The 25501-nt window shown below is 43.8% G+C and overlaps 1 protein-coding gene across 1 annotated transcript in view; it reads right to left on the reverse strand.

Annotated features, from left to right (window-relative positions):
• Window positions 1–12920: 12920 nt before the first annotated feature.
• The window catches only part of PPIH (peptidylprolyl isomerase H), a 101778-nt gene continuing 89197 nt past the window's right edge, over window positions 12921–25501 (reverse strand). The window contains exon 10 of the mRNA XM_085603929.1: window positions 12921–13305. The gene's annotated coding sequence lies outside the window, so the exon portion shown is untranslated. The remainder of the gene's footprint in view (window positions 13306–25501) is intronic.

Consider the following 25501-nt stretch of genomic DNA (forward strand, 5'->3'; position numbering starts at 1 on the left):
TTCCTTAATTTGGTCGCTAGGTACCTGAAAGAGCGTGCCCCCATTCTGGCCCTAAATATTCTAGGGATGGTCAGTAGGGCCCTGTCCAAGGATCGTAGACTTCGACCAGGGCTATATCTGGTCAGTAGTGTTTGGAGGTATCTAGGACTTTTGTGTGAGAGTATGCGATGACAGTAGCACATAGCCTTAAATAGTACTCTCTTTTCCACTGGTAGCCAGTGTAGGGTAGTCAGGGCCTTCTTAGTGTTGGTTCTCCTAGGGAGGCTAAGGACCATGCGTGCAGCTGCGCTTTGGACCCTTTGCAGTCTAGCTAGTCCTTTTTTGGAGGCACCCAGATATAGTACATTTCCATAGTCTAGTTGTGAGGTGACTATTGCATGAACTATGGTTCTCCTGGCTGTAGAGGGTAGCAAATCTATGACTTTCCTCAGGGTTTTCATGGCCCCGTAGCATTTTCCCGCAACTTTCTGGATCTGACTGTCAAAAGACAGTTTAGAGTCAACCCATATTCCGAGATTCTTTACCTCTTTTTTAGGGAGGGGAACTTGGCCCAGTGTTTCTGGCCACCACGCAGATGGCCATATAGTCGGTGTTTTGCCTACAATTAATACTTCGGTCTTACTCCGGTTCAGTTTGAGGCAGTGGTTTGTCATCCAATCTGCAACCTCCTCTAAGCATTTTGTAAAGCGGAGCGCTGCCTGATCCTCATTTTGGGATAGCATTACGATTAATTGTGTGTCGTCCGCATAAGATACGATAGATACCTCATGTTTCTCTACACAATCTGCTAGTGGATCCACATACATATTAAAGAGGGTGGGGCTCAGATCAGAATTGGTCCCTGAGGGACCCCTTGAGGTAGAGGGTTTAATAAAAAATCCTTGGCTTCACACCTACCGCCTCTCCCCGTTGTTTGTCCTGTAACAGTGTGTTTCTGAACAACAAGGGCCCTGAAAGAGATCAGCCCTGATCCTAGAAATCTGCCCACAGTGCGGGGAGGATGGGTGGGTCGGTAAGGAATCTGCAGCTACATCATGTCTCTACCAGATAAGGTGTTACCAAAGGTAAGTAAACTGTCCATCTGATAAGACATCTAGCAGCAGATTCCATACCTTTGAATAGATACCCAAGTAATACCATCCCTGTAGGAGGGACTGCGGACAAGTTTAGACCAGGAAGCCTCAAAGGGACCGTCCTGCGGACTTGGACATGTCAGGAAAATCCTACGCACCAAAAAAGGTGTTTACAAAATGTCAAAAAAAGCTTGTGAAAAAATGACAGATGACAGAGGGTAGCTCTCTTCACGGATCTGCACTGGCTGGCGCAGAAAGAAAAGAACTGACATCAGTGAGCCGCAGTGGTGCCTATATAGGTGACACGGATGTCAAAATGGCGCAGATGACACCAGCGGCATTAAGCGGAGCTGACCGATGCCATCTATCGGCGCGTAGGGGTATTGCTCAAAGAAAAATCTTCTGGATCCAGTCTGATGCTTAGGAAATTCAAATGTAAGGAATATGCAGCTAGATGTCGCTATCAGATAGTGGAAATAACCTTTACTTCTGCTATCAATTGCTGGTCCTTCTTGCAGCTCTGCTCTGGGAGATGTTCTACCAAGTCTGCCATCTGATCCCAGTGGGAGTAGTCGGACCGGGAGAGTAAACCAACGGAATTGACGATTCGCTGACTGCGCCACCACTCTCTTGCCCCCAGCATCTATCTTCTTGCTCTCCCAGTCAGGAGGAGCGCATCACCAGTGCCTTCTGTGTTAGCGCATTTCCTGGATGAATGAACCACCACAGAATCAGGGGAAACTTCCCACGAGTGTATTGAGGGTTGCCTTAATCTTCCTCTCTACTCTAGGCATGATAACTCTTGCCTTAACTGGTTCCTAGAAAATCTTTGTGACAGGTTTGAGACCTACCTTGAACATGGGGAGGTATTCGAGGGAGCGTTGGGTAGAGGAAAGGGCTTCCACAAGGAAATGATACTCCTCTTGTTGCACATTGATCACTATGTTATGGAAAGTGGCAGCCCTATGTAGATCCTTATGGTATGAAGTAACTTTGGAGGAGAGGGTTTAGCAGGGTACCTGTCTTGGTCTGTATCTGCGGGGGTTCTATATTATAGTCGTACCAGGGATCTGGGCCATGTGGGTCAAATGGGTCACAAGGGAGCCTGGGATTATCCCCAACCCGAGTGTCAGGAACCTCGCGATAAGAGCTGTGGATACTCTAAAGCCCAGGGAAACCAGCGGGAGGAGAAGGACGACGAGCAGGAGGTAGGGGAGAGGTAGCCCTGTTGTGTCGTTTGGGCCAGGAGCAGGTAGCACTGGGGGATTGATGGCCTCATTAAACTTCAATTTCCTCTTTGAGGAACAGAATCCTTCCGCACCTGTGGAGGTTGCGTCAGAATCCTACTAGTGCCTGGCTAAATATGGATAAGTTGCTGTCAACCATCAAAATATCCCTGCAGCTGCTCAAGGACTGTCCATAGTCGAAGTCGGCAAAGGAAGCAGTAGTGGAAGGCGGCTGTGATGTAACCAAGGAGGTTCGCTGTTCAGAAGGTGTCAAGCTTGATCTCTACTTCAAATGCTTTTGCTCCGAGGGTCTCCATGCCGAATTCGGCCTCGGCTCTGAATGCTTCGGTGTGATTTATCTAGGCTCTAAAATCTTCTGCTCCGCAAGTTTCGAGTCTGATGGTGGTCGTGGCTCCGACTTTGGTTATGGCGCTAATGTAGCAGACAAGGCTTCAAGGAGTTCGGAATCAAGTGTGGAACAGGCACTGGGTCCAGGTCAGACGTCCGGTGTTGACCATGGCTAGAACGCAGTAGTGCACCAGAGGCCTCGTAGGCGGCACGGGAGCCGGATGCGAAGTCTCTACGTCGTGAGTAGGGGGAGTAAAAGTGCTCACTGGTTTTCTTTGAATACTGGACCACTGGGGGCTCTTCTGACTTGACATCAGCTTTGGAGTCAATGCTTTCTGGTGGAAAGCCGCCTCTATTTTGGCCGGAGCATCCACCTCTTCAACATCCCACCCCTCTCAGTCAACGAAGATGTCTGGGGTTCCTTCGTCCTCCTGTCAATGCATGTTGGCTGCCGAGGCAAAGAACGTGCTGGTTCCGAAGAGTCTTTTGTTACGAAACGCGAGGCATGCTGAACAGCAGTCTTCGCGGAGTTGGGAGACTAGCAAAGATTGCAGACTTTGTGGAGGTCAGATCTTGGGTACTTGGCGTTTCAAGTACGACAGAATCTGAATGGAGTGCCTTCCATCACAGGGACATTCACGATCCAGACGGTGGGAGTCGAGAGGTTGGTGACCGACATGGAGTAGAAAGGTGCATGACAGTGTAGACCTACGAGAAAGGATTGTTTTGAACAACTGACGAGGAACCGGATCTGAGGGTCCAGCGAGAACACCACATGGCGTCGAACCAAAGCTCACATCAACACATCTGAACTCTGAAGGCAGACAAAAAAATTATCTAACAATAGAGCCCATGCGCAAAACCACTAATAGGTGGAGTCACTAGGTCCCATGACTCGAAGAAACTTATTTCGAAGAAAAACAAGTTGTTCACATCCAAGCCCAATACTAGGTGGCAGAAGTATGCACAGCTACACATACTACAGACATAAGCTTTGGGGAAAATTCAGCAGGTTTGCAAGTTTTTCAGAACTTTAACATTCCAGCTTTAGTTCAAATGCCATTGTAGAACCTGTTCGGATTCATGAATTTGAGTTGCTATTGACCATTGCTTCTAAACTACTGGTATTTTTGGTTTGAATGAATACATACAAATTGTGAAGCTTAATGGCACATTGATGGGCCATCATGCAGTCAGTTATTCTATTAAATGTTTATGTCAACATTAAGCCACTGGAAGAAAGCAACTGCCAACTGCCTGATTGATATGTTAAGGTCTTAATTAGGAAAACATCCTAACTCAAATACTGCTTTGAGCAGTGTGGGAATCCCCATAGCTAAGAAGAAGTGTCAAAAAAGGGAAGGGGTTGGACCTGGTCTGCTTATGTCGCTTCATAGCCTAAATGTTTGGTATATGACCAGAAAGTTCAGGTTGGACTCCCCCCAATATGTTGCTGAAAGCTAATTCATAATTATTCCTTTGTTTCATTAGACTTTTTTCCTTTTTTGATAGGATTGAAACATTTCTGCTGGAGTTGACCACTATCTGCGGATCATTGCATGACTGCCAGAGGAGCTGCTATCCAGGAATTAAAATATTCTTACTTGAAGCCATGGGTATTCTTTTCGTATTTATAAAAGGTAGAACATCTCTACACATGTGCAAGGTTCCGGAACATGTGTCAACAAATATGTTCCACAAAACTAAACACCCCAATTAGGGAACTGCAGTAACGAGGTCCGCAGCCAAGATGTAGTTTTAGGTAGATTTATTGTGACCAGTTACATGTGGATAGGTAGTAGAGATACAGCCCCACCAGCAGCAGTCTTCCTGCTGCTCAGCCCATAATCCAACGAACACACTCAAGCATCCAGCCACCCAAATATTCCATTCAAGACTCTCACACCAACATTCCATGCATCACATTCACACTGGCTGAGCAGCTAGGGATTAAGTAACCAGATACATTCAACACAGGTTACGACATACCTTCCCTTCTTCTACAAAACAAAAATAGAAACCTCCAAGAAGAGGACGGTTTAAAGATGGAGAAACCCATGAAATGGAAAAGTAGAGCAAAAGCAAGAAGAAAGTGAACCCAAATGTGAAGGGATCATAGCAAAGATACCAAGAAAATCAAGTGTGAGCAAGGAAGAAAAAGCACCAGAGAATAAGCAAGAGTAAGTACAAGAGAACATTAAATTAAAGTTTAAGACAGAAGTACAAGAGAAATGGAAAGAAAATTCAGATAAAATATACATGAGATGTATAAAAAGTACATGCAATAAGAATAAACAATGTAGAAAAGATGCAAAGATAAATATTCATAATATATATATTACCCACCCATCAAACTCCAATAATTTTTTTAGGAAAACAATAGAAATGGGTGACGAATACCCAAACAGACTTTCCCCAACATCCAGGTGAATAAATGGACCAGAAACATGGAACATCGACACCAAACAAGAACAACAAAAGAAATGGTTAAGGGGGAAGAAATGTTGACTGCTAACCATACAGCTAAACAGGCCTAGGAGCAGACAACCAACGAGTGTGCACAAAATACGCACATACAATGATAGACATGGGACTCAAACCCATTAGAACCTCTAAATGAAGGTTAGAAAAGTGTAAAGAACAATAAAACACATGGGACTAAAAACCCATTAGAACCCCTTTGTGGAGGTTAGTGTGAACATGCAATTGAACACATGGGACTCAAACCCATTAGAACCCCTGTGTGGAGGTTAGCTACGTGTACAGAACACAAAAACACATGGGACTTGTACCCATAAGAACCCCTTGTATGAAGGTTAGAAACGTGCACAGAACAATATAACACATGGAATTCGTACCCATAAGAACTACGCAGATGGGACTAAAACCCACTATAAAAACATGGGTCTTGTACCCATTAGAACAGCATAAATGGGACTAACTCCCACTACAAAAACATAGGACTTGTACCCATTAGAACCACAATGTGGAGGTTAGAAGCGTGAGCAAAACAATAGTATGGGACTAATACCCATAAGACACCCCTGTGCAGAGGTTGGTAATGGTAGTGTGGACATACAATTTACATAAATGGCACTAATACTCATTAGACCACCTGCGCAGAGGTTGGTAGAGTGAGCAAAACAAATTGCAAATATGGGACTCATACCCATTAGACACCCCTATGAGGTAAAAAAGAAAAGAAAATGTAACTATACAATATGCAAACATGGCACTTAGTTTGTGGAAATGAGACTAGAATGCATACCCATCGCAAATGTAAGGAGCATACCTAGGTTAAAAGTACAACAACTAGGACGAAGGATAACAGAGATACCCACAACTTCCAAACAAATAGCAACTTTCCCAGCACATATATAATGTAGAAAGCGCGCTTATCACATGTAGAATGCATAGACTTGAATTTAAAAAAAAACATCCTTAGTGGGAACACAGGATACTGGAACTGAAAGCACCACTGCATAACAGAATATAATAAAAATCAAAAAGTAGAAAATGGGGATCTAATGCGTAACTAAGCAGGGCTGAGAAAACGTGACCCTGACACTTTAAAAATGTCAGAAGGTTGCGCTATTCTATCATGCCCAACAGTTAGACAGGTAGTTTAATTATGAGGCCCAAGGAAAATTTTAACAAGTAAACCTAGTTCAAAACTGTTGTCTAATTAATTCATAGCAGAAGGAGGGCAGGGGGAAGTGGGGCATTTAGGGACTCGGAGAGAATACATACCGAAAGTGAAGAATCAATACTACAAATAAGTGGCTATCCCTTCTCCAGCATGAGTTTGTATCCGATATTCAGAAAGGGTACAAAAAAGTAGCTGGCTAATAAAACCATAAGCACAAATGAACCTCAGAGTAAACACCTAAGCAAACAAGTTACAAAGAGAAGCCTGGTCTACTAAGAGGTATGGTCTATCCTCAAAGTGGCAGCCGTATAAATGTGAAGAATGGGGATAATCCTCATCTGGGCACCAATAACCACTTTTTACCCTGTAAGGTGGTCTGTAAGCTTACCAAGCAAAGGTGTGCTAGTTAGAGTATTCCTCTTGACTCCAGTTTTTAGGTCTCGCCTGACCCAGCGCATGCGCTGGTCTGGCGAGACTTTTTGAGAGGGCTCCAAAAAGTGCTACCAGGCCAGCCTAGAGGTACTGTGCATGTGCGCGGGCGCGCGCGCCGCGCTTGACCACGATTACTTTGACTTTCGCGCCGCTTTGATGTTTACCGCGATTTCTTTCGCGGCCGCACGGCCGCTTTGATGTTTGATCGCGATCACTTTCGCGGCCACTTGTTTCAAGTTTCTGTTCCTGTTTATTGGAAAAACGTCTTGATGGTAGCACCTGTTTGCAAGGTTTACCCTTTTACGTTTGTCGTCTTATATCTGCACAGACAACTGAGCTTGCAGATGTATGGGAGCTGCACATTTGCTTAATCGTTGTCCCTTAATAGGGCACAGGTTGGATCAAACATTGACGCCAGGAAGGATACATAGCTAAGGCAAACACACCTTTTTTAAAGATATTTAGTCGGTCAGCCTCCAATCCACCTACAGCTTTCAAGACCAGGCTTTTGTATTGTGTATTTTGCAGATGGTTCTTTCATAAATCTCTTTACGCTTGGCACCCTTATCCTTCCAAGTCAGGGGGAGATTTTTTAACATTCTAAATAAAAATAGTATGAATGTATTGCCCTAGAACATGTCTGGCTACAAATATAGAAGTACCTCTTGGGGGGACATGGTCTGCTGCTTGGGAAGAAGGCTGCAATCTCACGCTGCTCCAATATCAAAGGCTGTAGTGTTCACAAGTGAGGTGCTGCTTGCAGCCCTAGGACTCGTGTGGTGACTTGGATCCCCAGTAGCTGATTTCCCTCTTGGGACGAACTTAATGAGTGTCATCTGCTCCTCTGCACCAGTACTAAGAGGAAACTCTAGCACAGACTCAATTGTGACAGTGTGAAGCAGCCTGACATGCTTGGGCTCCAATGCACTGTTGCATCACCCGCGCGTGTCTTCGTTTTGTGACTCACTGCTTCTCCAGTACTCACCTGGTCCAACAGCCATGTTCCTGCTTCTTTCCTGGAAAGGAGCCCAGAAACTAGTCTGAGAGGTACAGCATGCCTGACATCGATGAAGCTTGAGGAGAAAATCAGTGCTCGAGTCAGAACAAGGAGAAGGGGCAATGGGACTTGATGCTTGGTTTACTGAAGTTGTTGTTAAAGTAGTGTCACAGAGGAAGACGCCTGGGGACAGCTTAAAGGAATATTATCAGGGGAAAGGGAGGACGAGAGTGACAGGGACTTATTGGCCCCCAATAACAGGAACAGGGTGTAGGCCATGACACCTCGGAACAGGCACTTCCTGCGAAGGATCCAATTGAAGAAATGCATACACCTTTCATCAACCACTGTTCATTAACATATTGCGGCCTTATACTTCCAATACAGATTATCTAAAAAATATATATTGACCCATCATCGAGGGTGAAAGGTCCTGCTATGTCACTTCCAGTGATGTCCTGGAAAGGCAGTGGCCTTGTGAAGCTTTATTGAGGAAATTTAAAGGACGGAAGAAGTCTCTTTCGTTTTGTGCATTCCTAGAGTTAGACACAATTGTGTAGTAGCTAATAAACAGTGAATTTCATACATGTCCATGTTTTAATCAATTTCCAGCCCGTTTCCAAAGACTCGCCTGCCTTTACTTTCCTACTGCCCGAAGAGGAACTGTGCCTGACACTGCTACATCCCACCTCTGTGGCTTTAAATCCGATGAGTGCTCATTGGGGGTTTCCTCTCAGACTTAAGGGCTACAGCTGGAGAACCCTTGGTAGCACTGACATGCTTACAGTCATGAGACATGACTGCAAATTAGCAATAGCTGCAGGTAAGCCATGATTGCCTAGGCATCGACACTTCCGTGCGGATTCAGGTATGCCTGCTCCGTTATACTGATTCTGCTGTTTGGCTCCTGGGAATAAATTCAGACAGCCAGGAGAAATGCGTGGGAGAATGCCTTCTCAGCATCATTCTTTTCTTATTGCATATACCAGGGTTCAGGTGGCTGTATCTGATATAGGTAAAAAACCCTCAATCACGTAAAATTATGTGTGGGCGGTATATCTTGGTTCTCCGCCTTTAGATACGTGATAGCATCATCATTGGGTTTATTCCATGCATTCTCCAACCTGGAGGGAACCACTGAATCTTCCAGTTGTGATCAGGGAAAAAAATGATAAAATAAAAAAGTGAGGAGTGCTCAAGTGAAGTGAGTAGTTAAAATGAAGTATTCCTCATGCTCCCTATAAAAACGTCTTTATTCTGATAGGTGCCGGGGAAACGTTAAAAAGATCAAATTGCAGGTAGGACGTGTTATGAATCCTCTGCGATGTTAAACGTAGTGAACGGTCGACATGTTTCAGCTCTTGTAGTGCCCAGAGGAGGGTCAGGGAGCTTTCTTCAGGACCTTGAGTGTATAAAGTGAATTGAAATTTTTTTCCAATTTCATGTAGAAGTTCCAATACCAATTCAGATGGACTTCGTCAGGGGTAGTACCTGGTGTTTTCACAGTACGAGCTCCGTACGGAGATACAGGCAGCGTTAATACGCATTTGTCAGCTACGACTTGTGCTGACTCTGGTTTCCAGGGTGCTAGTATGATGATTTTAAACTCACTGGCACCACTCCCCACACCCACACTCACCACTGCAGCGTTCCTCAAAAAGATCTCCGACAAAGAGCCATCTCAAGGGGCCCGTGGGGGACTGCAGCGCCACCCCCACCAGGAACAACACCAGATGATTATGCATGACACCCGCTTGGGTGTGTGAGGGCACTTCCTTCAAAAGGAGGAATTCCCCCTTTAAATTATCTAACCTACACTCCTTGACAGAGTTCCTGTCACTTGTCCTTCTAGCGACTGGACTTGTCAGCTCTTTCCTAGCAACAGCTACCCTCTAGTGATTGGAACGTAGACTCTAGGGAGCACGGGTACTGGACCACTGTTTCCAATTGCTCCCAGTCACTTTTCTTATGTGTTTTTAAAGAAGGTAAGGTAGCACAGTTTCCTACTGGCATGTCCCATGGCCTCCTTCTTGTAGATGCACCATAAGCTGAACCTCTTTTACTTAAAAATGTAAGATGATCTTTTGTAAGGATGCTTGCCACTATCAGATTGCTATGGTATCACCAGGAAGCATCAAATGTCCATATTGTTGGCTCAGGAGCGAAGCAGTCAAGTTTAGGTATTGAAGGCTGTAATGGAGAATCCTGCCTGACATTCTGAGGAGTAGATTTAGTCTGATTAGAAGTCTCTTGTGTGGGAACAGAGAAAACTCAGGGCATCACATGGAAAAACTGCGGCAATCAAAAATAATCTTGGAATTCCTGCACTGGAACTAGCAAATAACCTTGGAAAATAGAGGAAATGGTTTATCACCTCAGAGAAATCCTTATGATCAAGTCACTGAAAACGCATTTTCCAGAGCGCTGGGTTTCCATAACCTAGATGATTAAACAGGTCATTTTGTGTTTTCTTTTGTAGCAAAAAGAATGATCTCAGATACTCACCAGTCTCGTTCAAGACCAATGACTAAAGTTCTAATAAATAGCAACTTGAATTATCTGATTTTGTGTTTCTTGTACCTGGAAGATGAATTGCTGCATAATGAATGGGCTTCTCCAGCATCCAATGCCAGAATGTCTTAGAATGCACTCTACATCATAGACGTGTTGTAGGTCTGCAGTAGTAAAAGACCTGGCTTAATCACTGGAAAGAATGACTTCAATGCCTGTTGTACCGCTTTCAACTCCAACATGTTTATATGAGAACTCTCTGTCAGGAGCACAATCATTCTATATGCTCCAGATAAACAACTGTCTCCACAGTCTGTTTAGGAAACACTGGAAGGGACAATACACCTGTCAGCACATTCTTTTTTCTTTAATACCACTTGAGAGATTACAAGGCCCTTGAAGACATCCATATGTTATCGGCCCAAATTCCTGACTTTTGGTAGCATTGATTTTTTAGACATTCTTGTAGAAGTCTTCTATGCAATCTTGCTTCCATCCAGAGAAATACAAGAGGTCATGGAGCCCAGCAGGGAGGACACTTGTCCGACTGAAGGGTTTTGAGTTAACTGATTTGGAAGGCATTTTTGATGCAAAAAGTGAAATAGTTCTTGTGAAAAAGACACTCTTCCTAAACTTGTGTCTAGATTAATTCCAAGATATTCAATCAAATGAGTTGATTTGAGTGTTAATTACTTAAAGTTGCTGAGAAAACCCAGTTTGTGAAGATCTATTGTCAAGTGGAGATCGCACAAGACTCGCATGCATGATTCTGCCTTGACCAACCAATCATCCTAGCTAAGGAAAAATGAAAACACCTTTTCTCTGGGTACCACTGCCTTGACTTTCGAAAAAGCTCTGAGAGCCAATTCTTAGACCAAAAAGGATGTTGTTGACTTTGAAGCAAAAGAAATTTGAGTGTTTGGCCCAAACTGGCAAATGCATCATGCAAATCCAAGGCACATATCTAATCTTCTTGTTGGAGAAGCAGAAAATTAGATGAAATGCTAACATTTTTAATTTTGCTGTTATTCCATTTATTTGCCAGTTTGAGAACTGAAATTGGGCAAACTCTGTTTGGGTCCTTTGTTTCCTGATTATAACATAGCAAAGGTAGACCTTTGTTTTACTGCTATCTTGTTAGTGGCTCTATTGAATTATTTTCTAATAAACATATTAAGTTCTGAATTAAATGATCCTGCACCACAATTGGTGGAATTTGAGGAGAAGAAGAAAACCTGATTTTAGACCCATTCTGCACAATATCGAATACCTCCAAATTTTCTTTTGCCATCCCTAACAAAGTTGGAAATACACCGACCCATTGCTGTGCTTCTTGTCTGAGGGAAATAATTTTTGATTCTTCCTGAGCAGCAAGTCTCCTTCTTCTGTTCTGATAAAGTAGCACCGTAGACTTTTGAAAGCATCATGTAGGTTTTTAGACTATTAATGCATTATTAATGTTTTCACATGTTATTAGTATACACAGAAAGATTATCGTACACTCAAACATAATAAAAACAGGCCTTTCTCTTTTATGATTATTCTATTATGTTGCCGGGAAAAGAGCAAACTTGGCTTAATCATTTGATGAAAATGGGAACAAACTGAAAGGGAATATTAACTTGAGTGATAGTGAAAACTACTCAAACAATTGGTGTTTCTAGCCTGATATAGTCTTGAAAAAGTCAATGTTCAGGATCTTCCTCACAGGTTAAAAGAAAAACACAAATTACCCAACTGTCTCCCTGCTGGGACAGTGCAACAGTCTGGAATTATTAGAGTGGCAGGTTCACATTTTCTCAGTCCTAATTAACCAAGATAAAAGTTCACAATTTCTTGCTTTTTAGTATATTCTGTTACGCAGTGGTGCTTTCAACCAAATGTGCTTTTAGGTTTCAATGTGGCTAGTTCGATGTAAAAAAGAAAAAAAGTAAATGCTGTGAATTGGCATTTTTTTGGAAAACATTTGTTGCTATTTGTTATAGGCGTGCAGAGAAAATGCAGCTTTTTTGAATATTGAAGAGTCGCTGGGGAAGAACAAGGGAAGATGATTGGGTCCTCCTGCCTGTTGTCTTTTGCTACAGGCAGTTGCAGAATATTACGTCTGTTTTGGGGCTGCGTATAGTTGTAGCATTACTTCGGAATATGTTGAAACATTTTTAGGGAGTAACATAGTATATAATGCAGCTCTCTTCCCAAACTGGACCACATGACTTGCAGGTCAACATGTTATTCATTTTATCTTCCTGAAAGTCATTTGACGTTATTGTGGTTTAGTCAATACAACCCTATTTCCAATTCAAAAGTTGATGTAATTCACACATTTTTACACAAGAAGTAAAATAACAGACAAGATGAGAAAGACGGGAAACATTTGGAAGAATTGGAAAACAATGTCTGCAACGTTGAAATATTCTTTTGCAAACAAATGGATCAGCCTTTTAATCATATTTCCCCTTTTAAAAGACATGTAAGCCATGTCCAATCACAAATTTATAAGGCGCAATCTGATGGGCAAACTAGTAGCAGAGAACTAACAAATGAATGGCAGGTATATTCCACCGTTGTTCCGAACACATTTAATCCGTCTAAAATTGTAACCGCTCCTAGGCCATTCCTTCAAGTTGGACAATACTGAGCTCAACTTAGATAACTAAGCAAAAAATAATGAGAAGTATACTGAGTGAAAATGTACACATTTATTTATTTTTTTAGAAAAAAACAATGCACTGACAGAAAGAACATAATTTTAGCCCTTCCTTAAACTAAATATCTAAATTATGAATGATTCACATTTAACATGCACTTTTAATGAATAGCAGAAACAAAACTGCGCGTTTATGGACTTGCATATTCTGACCTGTCTTTTTATTTACATATGAAACTTACACAGCCAGCCATGTATAAAAACAGAACGGTCCTGAATATTAAACTTGTAAAGTCATAATCCAAAGACAAAGTTGGGCAGTAAATTCCAAGACCAGGATATGAGTAGTGAGTAGCTGAAGATGTGGGAGCGATTGTATAAACTGCAGCCAGACGAGTTCAGCATGGAATACGAATCAAATACTGCAACAAAAAAATTGAACATAAAATAAAAAAAATAGTTACTTACAGGGACACTCCGTAATTTTAATTCTATAATCACGCGAGTAAGTACGTTACACTTCATTTTTATACATTTTCTCATATTTCAAACGTAAGTATCTTTTTGTATAGTTGGCAAGACTGACATCCTTTAATTAGCATTAGGAGGATATTTTTAAATATGAAATTTAAAGTTAGACGGGTATAGCTCTGCCCCTCATGTTTTTGCCCGGCCCTTGTTCATTGCAGCATACTATTCTGTGGTTGGATGGGCTAGAGAGAGGAGGAGGTGAGAGCTAGGAAGGATAACCTGTTACACTGCTGACTGCTGTCGTATTGTTCCTATAACGGGGGCGTTTGTATGTGGGGAGTGTTTGTTATTTGATGTTATGCACGTCGATACATGGTATGTGTAGGAAAGTGCCCCTTTTTGACATGGTCGCCCCCATGGTTTGGTATTTGAGGTAATTTTGACTGAAGTGCACTGGGTTCCTGCTTACCAAGTCCCCAGCGCCAGGGCTCTTTCCTGATAACAAGGTAACTGCTCAATTGTTCCCCAACTGGCAACATCTTTAGCAACTCTGTAAGTCCCTTCTCCCTAAGGCATAGGTACTAAAGAGGGTCCCTAAGGGATGCAGCAAGTATTGTGCCACCCTAAGGAATCCAGGAATCCACCACCAAACTCATGCAGATTGCCACTGCAGACTTTAGGAAGTTGTGCAAGCAAATTTGAAAGTAAGACATGGCACACACCCTGTGTGGCAGTTCGGGCTGGCCTGTTTCCATAAAGAACAGGGTCAAGACTGATGTGCATATGGCTGGGTCGGAACTGGGGCGCCAAAGTGAGCTAAAGAACAATGATGTATTCATCCCAGATCTGTGACTGGGGGTGGGGTGGGTGTCTGAAAAGTTCCAGCGCTCCGTCCATCATCTCCTTGTGTTTGCCCACAGACAGTGTATGTATATATATATATATATATATATATATATATATATATATATATATATATTCACTGAAAAAACCACAGGTTTCACACATGTTATAGTTAGCGGAAATTTTACTGATAAAAAAACCAATGAAATTGCCCCGTTATAGTTAGTGCTGGCAACTATAACTCACGCGACCGCAATCCTCTGCTGATGCTAATACTGTATTTAGACACTTATTTGCCCATGTCTTCTTCCATACATTTTTAGCTATACATATATTACAAATATTTTTTTTTATAAAGACACATATGTCATCAGCAGAAGATTGCGGTCGCGTGAGTTATAGTTGCCAGCACTAACTATAACGGGGCAATTTCATTGGTTTTTTATCAGTAAAATTTCCGCTAACTATAACATGTGTGAAACCTATGGTTTTTTCAGTGAATTTGCAAGGTTTTTTAAATGCTAATTCCTAACTATAACGTGTGTGAAACCTATGGTTTTTTCAGTGAATTTGTACGGTTTTTTAAATGCTAAGTTACTTTACGCCATTCGAGGCGTGCGCGCCCACTTAACGCAGTTCGTTCCGTGCACGGTTTTTAGCAACTTTAATAAGCCCTGTACATTTGGTGGCCTTCGGCCACCAAAAGCACAGGGGGTGGGGTCAATGTGGATAGTGTTTTTTTTATTTCGATTTTATAATTTCATGTTGCCAAAATGTAGTTTTTTTTCACAGGTCTAATAAGCCCTGTACATTTGGTGTCCTGCAGCCACCAAAAGCACAGGGGGTGGGGTAAGTGTGGATAGTGTTTTTTTTTTTTTTAACCGTACGCGTACGGTAAGCGTACTCGCCGAAATTGCCGAAAAAAAAAAAAAAACGTTTTTGCTCTTGGGGGATGTTTGGGGACTCCCTCAACATGACTGTGTGGGAGGGAGTTGTCAAAACAGCCCCGTAACATGTTTTTGGGCATCATGTTTGATAAATAACACTCAGTGCGAGAGACAAAATGGCGGACGCCGCTTCCTGGTTTCGGCCGATTCGAATGTTTACTAAGATCTAAGAGCCAATCAGAATCGCGCTCGCGCACGCCACCGTACGCGTACGGTAAGCGTACGGTAAGCGGGCTCAGATATATATATTGATTTAAAGGCTATTTTCTCAGAATCTACAGAACAGATTTACACCAAACCTACAAAAGGCACTTCCTTGACCTAGGGACTACCTCTCTGCCAAATTTCTAGTAATTCTGTTCAGCCGTTCGGGCTGTAGCTCTGTCTAAAGGTCCTATGGAAAAATGCATGGGAAAAACGCGTTTTGGGACCCCCCTTTTATCTCAGCCCCCGCTTGACGAATCCCCCCGAGACTTTCAGGGTAGGAGCGGAGCGTAGCGCCCCACCTATTTTGAGAAATTCGCGAGGATTCATCGACTGGCGCCAAAGTTATTCAAAATAGAATGTTGCGGATTTCCTATGGAAAAGGGGTCCTAACTATAACTACCTACTGGCGACCGCCAGTAGGTAATATATATATATATATATATATATATATATATATATATATATATATCAAACAGGAAATGCACCACACCCGGTTCCTGGACAAGTTGCTTTATTTAAATTTGCACAGGCAGTCACGTGTCAGAGGCACCTGACACGTTTCGGGAAATAGCCTTTTTCCAAGGTGTGTCCTCTTAAGTGCAATAACCCAGTAGTGCTTGATCACACGCCCCCATTGTCCATCACACTCCAACTCCCACAATGCTTTTCATGAGGCAGTAAGGTTACCATGTGATCCTCGTGATGTTACTCAATTACTGCCTCAAATGTCCCGATGTCAACAGGTAGGTAGGACACAACGGGGGGCTGGTGCACTTCAAAGACACGCGGTTGCCTCTCTTTAAAATCAGCGCTGGGTCCAGGACCTGCTTTGCAAGGTGATAGCCTCGCTAAGCTCCCTTTCTCACCACCATACACAAAATTCGCCGGCAATCCTCAGGCTTGTGATGGGGCGAGCGGGTCATGTCCCCCAATTTAAATCCTCCAAAATTTGCTGTCGTCGGGGACCCCCAACCCTGCAGGGCGGTCATGGCAAATACGGGAGACAGCGGTTCCCGCAATTAAACATCAAACAGGAAATGCGCCACACCCGGTTCCTGGACAAGTTGCTTTCTTTAAATTTGCACAGGCAGTCACGTGTCAGAGGCACCTGATGCGTTTCGGCAAATAGCCTTTTTCCAAGGTGTGTCCTCTTAAGTGCAATAACCCAGTAGTGCTTGATCACACGCCCCCATTGTCCATCACACTCCAACTCCCACAATGCTTTTCATGAGGCAGTAAGGTTACCATGTGATCCTCGTGATGTTACTCAATTACTGCCTCAAATGTCCCGATGTCAACAGGTAGGTGGGACACAACGGGGGGCTGGTGCACTTCAAAGACACGCGGTTGCCTCTCTTTAAAATCAGCGCTGGGTCCAGGACCTGCTTTGCAAGGTGATAGCCTCGCTAAGCTCCCTTTCTCACCACCATACACAAAATTCGCCGGCAATCCTCAGGCTTGTGATGGGGAGAGCGGGTCATGTCCCCCAATTTAAATCCTCCAAAATTTGCTGTCGTCGGGGACCCCCAACCCTGCAGGGCGGTCATGGCAAATACGGGAGACAGCGGTTCCCGCAATTAAACATCAAACAGGAAATGCGCCTATATATTACCCCTACAGCAGGCCTTATAGCCCGAAGGCAGGGTGCATTATGTTACATGAGGACACATATGCATGAGCAGATATGCCCCTGTGCTGTTTAGTTCAATTACTAGATAGTACCAGTGAACAGGGAAGCCATCTTAATTATTTGTACTGGGCACTGTTCACTACGAGTTCCCTAGTTAGACAATGGCTCCACTGAACCCTTGCCTTAAAAAATCATACTAATGCCAGTAGATAATTAATTAAGCCATGCACCCAGAGGGCACCTTAGAGATGCCCCCTGAAAACCTACCATCCTCTTAGTGTGCTGGCTGACTGGTATCTTCCAGCCTGCCACCACAGTCAAATGTCTGAATCCCTGGAGGTGAGAGCCCGTGCTCTCAGAGGTCAGAAACCATGCCCGCTCTGGCAGGAAGTGTTAACACCTCCTCCAGCAGGACGGCTAGTGAATCTGCATGCCAAGGCCAGAGGCTTCAATGCCTCTGCCGCCTTTGATATGCGACTTCTGCTATACGCAGACATGGGAGATTCCATCCCCTGCCCTGAGGCCCATTTGGCACCAGGACAGGGGGGAAATTAGGTGTGAAGTAGGAGTATTGCATCATCAGGCTAGTCACACCCCTAATGTGGGCTGCCTGATGTGCTTTACGAAAGAAGGATTCCACCATCTTGATTTTGGTGGAATTAGGAACGCTGAGACAGGGCTATTCCCACTCCCCACAGGAAGTGGAGATATAGGGGGTGTAGTGACCCCAAGGGTAAGAAGCCCATTGGCTACTACCCTTCATTCTCCTTAACACCCTTAAATTCAGTATTTAGGTGGCTCACTGACACCAGAAATAAAGATTTGCCTGACTAAAGAAAAAGAAGGACCAAGAAAGCTGAAGCATCGAGAACTGTGGACCAGCTGTGGACTTCTCAAAACAATTACAAACTGAGCCTCCCCTTTGGGAGCTTCCACACTTGTCCCTAAGTCCCCCTCTGCAGACTGTTTCTAGATGCCCTACCCCTTTGTCAACGGTGTAACGCGCAAGGCTACCAACAAGTCCAGCACCTCTGCACCCAGACTCTCCAGGGCAGGTAAACCCGGCCTACTGGTGGATCTTGTGACCTTGACCCCCTAGTACCTTAAGTCCTAAAGGGGACCCCCCCCCCCCCGACATACGATTGCAAATACTTGTATGCAGTATATGTTTCTTCCTCCATAGGACAGCATTACCGCGTTAAAGTATTTTTGGGTGACATTTTTGCTTAACTGTAAAAATTGATAACTCGAAAAGTTCTAACCCAATGCTGAAGTTCTTGATGTCAAAAATTCTTTAAAAATACATGTAATGTTTCTAAATTGGTCTTGAGTTTCTTCTAGAGTGTGTGTCTCATTTATTGACTCTGTGTGTACAACAAATGCGTAACACTACCCTCTGATAAACCTAACCTGCTCACCCACACAACCAGAAAAGAGAGCATTTGGTGGACCTTTCATGAGTTGTAATCCTCCCTATATCTCACAAAAACTGCACATGGAATGGGATAAATCTGGTAGCCTGCTGGCTTTTTTGCTGCAGAGAGAACCTAAACACCAATATTTTCTTTACTTTAAAGAAAGTAATGGAGACTAAGTCTGGGCAGTGAACTCCGCTCCGCTCTCGGAGTTTTCCGCGTTATGTGGAGCTCTGAAAAACTCCGCACCACGGAGCAGAGTTTTTTTCCTCGCTCGCGCTCATCAACATCAAGTTGGCGAGCGAGGAAAATCCATCTCCCGGTGAGATTTTTCCTCATTCGCGCTCGTCAACGTCAAATTGGCGAGCAAGGGAAATCAACCGCCAGGTGAGATTTCTCAACGCGGGCGGTCGGATTTCTCATTGCGAGTTGCAGCGTATGCTCATGACTGCTCGCGTTGTGAAACCGTCTGTTTGCATTGAGAAAGCTGCCGCTCAGGTAGAAAATCTACTCAAGCGGCAGAAAGGAAGCAGTGCCCGCTTGCGCAGTGCATTGTGCCGTTCGTAATAATTTCACAACGCGGACAAACACCCAGCACTGAAAATTATCGCAAACTGCATTTTTTCTAACCCACTTTGCCGCTTGCGGAGCTCCTCGCAGCGCGGCAGTTTCTTTTGCACTTTTCGGAGTTGCGCCGAAGCTTAATGGAAACCTGCAGTTTATGGAAACAGGAATTTACAGGGTTTTTGCTCGCTTCATCGAACCGTATGCCAGCACTCGGAGGGAATTTTCAGTTCTTTCATCCCTACAGCACCCATCAAAGTGCCACGTATAGGGTGGATATTCCCCTATCAAAACGGATACAGAACTTTGATATTTTTAGATTTATACATAGATGGATTCCTGTAAATCTTCGCATCCAACAATATTTTACACACAGATGCTGCATCAGAAACTGGTTGTGTGTAGGAAACACTCTTCATTTAACCCACTATATATCTGGAATCACTTGATACCAGTTATTTTCTGCCCTGAAGAAGTTCATTGTCTATTGGACAAAACGCGTTGGCTGGTTTTAAAGGAACATTTATATGAAGCACTAACAAATGAAGAACACCCCTGGACTGTTCGAGAATTATTGTCATTAGTTTCAAAATATTCATGTGCTTATAGATTTTCGTTTACATGTGGTGCATCTCTGGTCTTTGTATTTGTAAGGTTTTTGTAACTATTTACAGACCCTATACCCTGCCCAGAGAACATCAGCCTCGCTTGCTCTTGAAGCTGCTCAAATAGAGCATTCCTCCTGCAGTTTTTCCAGAACCAGAGGTGACGTTAAGCAATGATGAAAAGGGTCAATTCTTTTGGGCGCACCTGTCAATGGGTACTGTGACAGGCATTCATCTTCACTTCTGGGATCTAATATGAAATTATGAGACAGTTTAAAATCCAGGGGCTGAAATTAATTTTCTGGTGTACTCAGAAGTATCGTAATCTACTAGGTATACAGTTCCTGTAGGAAAGGGGATATAGAGGAGTCCTAACAAGTCAAGTTGTTCATGGAACCATTGGGATGGTTCCTTTTTGGAATTAGAGCCCTCAAACACCCTGAGTCATGTTTCATCATAGGGCCTGTGTTTGCTCCATCTTTTTTCCAAAGCCGTAGGTGAAGTGTAGATTAAGTGAAGTTAAGTGGCTAAAAAAGATATGGTAGGGTTCAAGACTAAAGATTTTTTATTCTGTGAGTCTACCCGTCTGATAAAAAATCTGGGTGCCACTGGTGGCAGTAATGATCTCCGGTGGATGGTTTAGTATAAGGTCGACATGTTTCTTGCCTTCCCTTTGTCAATAAATGATCTATGGCAATTCTTCAGGACCAATAGGAAAAACGAATTAATAAATGCATCTATGCAGTACCAGAACCCAGAAGTGTAATTACCATGGTCCAAGCAACAAGATACTAGAAACATTTTCTATTATGTTCTGTGAAGCTTTTCCAATTTAGCGCCTAACGAGGATGATCTGTTAGGACAAGGGAAAACAAATAAACAGCAAAGGCATATAAACAAAGCTGAATGAATAGCCTTGATAAATCTGTTATAATCAGAACGGCAAGCACATATGGCATGCTGGCCACCGTGGAAATCATATCAAATAGTGAGTAAGTAAGCAATAGTGAAATGGTATACACCAACAAGATAAAAATACAATGTGGAACTTTAACCCCTTGCATGCGTCGGACAGCCCCCGGCCGTCAAACGTTACGGTGGGCGTGTGCGTCGGGAGGCCAGGAGCCGTATGATCTGCGCACGCGTGGAATTTCCCACACCGCGGGAAAATTCCAGCCGCACCCAGAGGGTTAAAATGAAGTTCTCTGACTTTCAAATGGAACCATCGATAGCAACACTTACCAAATTCGGGTTGTGTGTGCTTTTCCTCAATGATGTCTGGAGTTGCATGCTGAATGCAGCACTCTAGGGTAGAGAAAGAATAAATTACACTGGTCAACCTCAGTTTCAGGCGAACGTGATGGAGGGCATCCTCGTCTTTCACAGAAATTAGGTATGAAAGGAAGTGTTTCTTACATTGTCCAAGCGGAACTCCTGTGGCAACCTACCCTGTCTCCGACACCTCGGTAACGACGGCCGCGGGGGGTCAGCCGCTTTTGTTTTCCATGGAGAGTTAATTGCACTCCGGTGCGTCATCTGCGCTCGCGGTTGCCTGGATACAGGCATCACTGTCGGGTGCAGGATTGAGCGTCATTTTAGTTACAGGCACCACCGTCGGGTTCAGGATTGAGCGCCATCTTGGAGTGTAATGGTTTAGTATTCCTCAAATGTGAATCTGAAGAAAATCTCCTGCTAATGGGCTGATCACTACGGTGATATTTGAGGGCAAAGCTCGGCCATGTGGAATTTAAAATGGTGGCTAGTCGGATTTTGAATTGACGCACAAGTGGGTGATTGCTTCGATACGGGCATCACCGTCAGGTGTAAGCTGGCCTACCACCATGGAACGGTGAGCTGGAGTATTTAAACAGGCGGGGTACTAAAGACAAGAGACTATCTTGCCCAGTGACGTGCAGATTTCATGTGGGGATATTATCTCATTTAGTAGAATGGGTTCATACACTCGGATGGATCCAATGTGTGTTGAAAAGAGAGGCTCCACCATTGATAAAAATGATGTGAGGCCATAGCTTACTAGTTCAGTAGTACAGAGACAAGGTTCACTGTATGTCCGGGAGACCCAGGTTTAGATCCCAAGCCCTCGTCTTGTGTTGTGGGTGTAAAGCTGGGTATGGGTCAGTGTAGTGTGGCCATGAACTACAAATGAGAACAGCTCTATAGGGGCCTATCTACCCATGTAACGGGTAGATAGGCGGAACATACAGTTCTGTTCCCTTCTAGAGAGGACACCCTTATTCAGGTTCAGAAGTGATTCAATGATGGTCCAGCGCAAGTCATCTGCAGAGTGTCAAAGGTTGACAAAATGGGCACTCATCTTAGTGCTGATTCTCTGGCATCTCACATTGCTTCTATGTTCAGTGATGCAGGTTTAAACAGGGCGAGTTGTCATACCGATGTATCGTTTTTCACAGGGGCATGTTACTGTGTAGATGCAATTCTTTGTGTTGCAATTGGTATGGGACTGTTATCTCCCAATGAGAGTTTAATTTCCTTAGTGGCAGTGGTAAGATTGCATACTGCACTTGAGCCACAGGGGAAGTGACCTTTCACAGGAGACAAATCCCATAGGATGCTTTGGTTATTGGTAGCGACTCTCTGGGGTCTTGTATGGACCAACATGTCTTTGATGTTTGAGGTTAATTTGAAAGCAAACCTAGGTGGAGGTAGACAGAGGTTCCCAGCGCTCAGAATGTTCCCGTGTTTGTGTATGATTTTACATATTCTGGTAGACTCTGGAGTGTATGTGGTGACACGTAAGTATATCAGTGGGTGCCGACACAATGTGTTCTAGGAGGGCCTCTCTATTGTTGTTCCTAGCACGTTTTCTTGCTATCTTGATAGTATGTGAGGGGTAATCCCTGGCTTCTAGGTTTGTTGCTAGTTCTTGTGCTTGGGTGTCATAATCAGTGATGGACCTGCAATTGGGCCGCAATCAGAGGAATTGGACGAATGGCAGATTCTTTCAGTGTTCTCGGTAATGGCTCTCAGAAAGTAAAAGGCTATTACAGTCTGTGGGTTTTTTAAAGGTGGTGGTTGTTAGTTTCCCATCTGCCCCCAAATGTATCATCAAGTTCAGAAAGGGAATGTTCCGGTCTGAAATATTACTTGTGAAATGGAGAAATGGGTTGAGTGAATTGACCCATTCAAAGAGGGCCTCCAGAGTAGGTCTATCCAATTTCCAAAGGATGAGGATATCATTGATGTACCTGCGCCCGAGTGAGATGTTGCTTGAATATAGGTTAGTATTAGAGTATATATTTCCCTCCTCAAAGACTGCCATATACAAGCAGGCCAGGCTTGGCGCAAATGTGCTGCCCATGGAAGTCTCCTGAGACTGATGGTATATTTGCTCTTCATATTGGAAGACACATTATGGAATGTGCCACACTTGCATTGCCAGAATGAAGCTTACTGGTGTTTTGGCCGTCCACGTTTCTGCAGATAAGGCATTCTCTACTAGTTCTAAAGTGGCATACTGGGAGATATTAGTATAGAGGGCCTCCAAATCCAATGAGACCAGCAGGTCTGTATGGTAAGCATTAGTGGAGATTTCTGTAAGTCTTAGTACATCCCGGGTGTCTTGCAAGAAGGAAGAAACCTTTTTCACCAGAGGTTGGAGGTAATGATCACAGAACTTAGATAGAGGTTTTAGTAGGGAGTTTATCCCCGATATGATAGTCTACCTGGCGGCGGATAAATCCCTTTGAGGATTTTGCGTAGGACATAGAAATAAGGAGTCCTTGGTTGAGTATTAATTATTCTGCCATATGTTTACTGATCCAATCAGTGGTCTCTGCTTTTGAGACAAGGGAAACTATAAGGGTACTGAGTCTCTTTGTAAGGTCTACAGCCACCAGTGTGTAGTACTGGCTGTTGGCTAGCTGACGGACACATTCAGTCTCATCAGTGGTCGACAAGATGATGATTGCGCCACCCTTGTCTGCCTGTTTTATGGTGATCTGTCTGTTGTCACCCAGGGATTTAATTGCGGTCAGTTCAGCTTTTGGAACGGTCGACCTTTGCTATTCTTAGCAACTTTCTTGAGAACTGTTTGCTAAAAGTTCAAAACCTTGATCGGTGTCATGTTACTTGTCAGGCTGAACTTAGAGGGGTTCCTTTAGTCAGAGTCTGACTGAAGGAGAGTGGGTTTGTCCTGGAAGACGACCTTGAGTCTGATTTTGCAGAAGAAATTGTAAATGTCACAATTATCCCGAAATTTGCTGTTTCTTGGCATAGGAACAAAGCCTAAGCCTTTCTGCAGGACCTTACGCTCGGTGGTGGATAGCAGTCTTTCAGATAGGTTAACAACTTCCCCGTCCGGCTTCTTGTTTGTACCTGTGGCTGAGGGGTTCTTGCCACTGGAACTGTTTCTGTCCTCTTCTTCGCCCTCTTCCTATGCCCTCTCCTCTGTCTAAAAAAGGCTGGTTATAAGGTTGAGGGAAGAGTGGTTGTCCTTGTGGGAACATGGGGTACTGCCAAAATGGAGGTGCCTGGAAAGTAGGTGCCCCAAAGTTGTGGAAGAAGCCAGAGTTGTCCCTTCTAGCCCCCCCCCTAGGGTTGTGTTCCAGCTTTCGGTGCTAGAATTGCTATTGGAAGAGGATGAATTTCTTCTGCAGGAGGTCTGGAGCTCAATTTGGAGAGATCTCTCCTACTGTCAACACAGTCTTCTTTAACGTAAGGGTAAATCTTCTCTCTGTCAAATTTTTAAATATCTTTCAGTAATTTATTGATTTTTTGTTTCAATAAATAGTCTTTATTGTCAGTGATCTCATTTATCTCAGAGAGTTTGTTTTTGTATACTGGAAGTTGGATGCTTGTCTTAAGCGCCCCTTCTGCTATTTGAATTTTCCCAGGCGTTTAGACATATTGATGATTAATTCTAGCCAGTCCCTCGTACACTTTCATGCCACCCGAGACCATAAGGGGCATCTTCTAGGAAAATACAGGGTAGGTTAGATACTCGTAGACCGTTGGGTGAGATATTGGCCCTCAGGCACTAATGGGCCATGGAGCGTTATTTTGACACATTGTTTTTAATGGGTAATAATGAATTCCAATCCTCAGATTGGCTTGTTGACAGAGTAATGCCTATTCCCAGTAACAATAGGGTTCGCAGGATTTCTGCGACAATGTCTCTAAAGCTGTGACCCTGATTCTCCTCCATAATGGAAGGCAGGGCTGTTGTTGCGTGAAGTGGGAAAGTTATAGGAGAGCGTGTAGATTATAATGCCTTATTGTGACAAAAAGTTAAATGTGGATACCAGGTCCCACGGCTGAGCCGCCATGCTATTTAACAATTACATGGGGGAGACCAAGAGCACGTTAAGGTCCAGCACACATGCTCCAAACTAAGACTTGTAATCTGATAGGTATGCAGTTCCTGTAGGAAAGGGGATGGATAACATATAGAGGAGTCCTAACACGTCAAGGTGTTCGTGGAACCATTGAAATGGTTCCTTTTGTAATTAGAGCCCTCACACACCCTGACAGAATGTCATGCTTCATCATAGCGCCTTTGCTCCTCGTCGAGTCGGTGCTGCAATACTCAACGGACACCCCCTAGGGGGCTCTTTTGCGGAGCTTTTTTTCCAAAGCCGTAGGTGAAGTGCCTGTGTAGGGCTCTAAGCATCTCCAGTTCAACATGTCAAAAGCCTTCTCAAGGGCAAAAAGAATCAGGGAGATCAGTCCTGGAATGTCCTGGTTTAGGCACCATGTAACCCATGGCACAGTGTGGTGGAGCAGCCTGCCATAAAGCTGTTCTGTTCTGAGAACCCTATGGACCTGATAACCTTCACCAATCTTTTGGCAGGACGCTAGCAAGCATTTCATTCTCCACACTGATGAGGGAGATCGGTGGTATGAGGCATAGTTGTCAATTAATTGCTGGACTGTGGTATAACTGTAGTTGCTGCAGA

Source organism: Triturus cristatus, chromosome 1_2 (assembly GCF_964204655.1).
Source record: "Triturus cristatus chromosome 1_2, aTriCri1.1, whole genome shotgun sequence".
Lineage (NCBI taxonomy): Eukaryota > Metazoa > Chordata > Amphibia > Caudata > Salamandridae > Triturus > Triturus cristatus.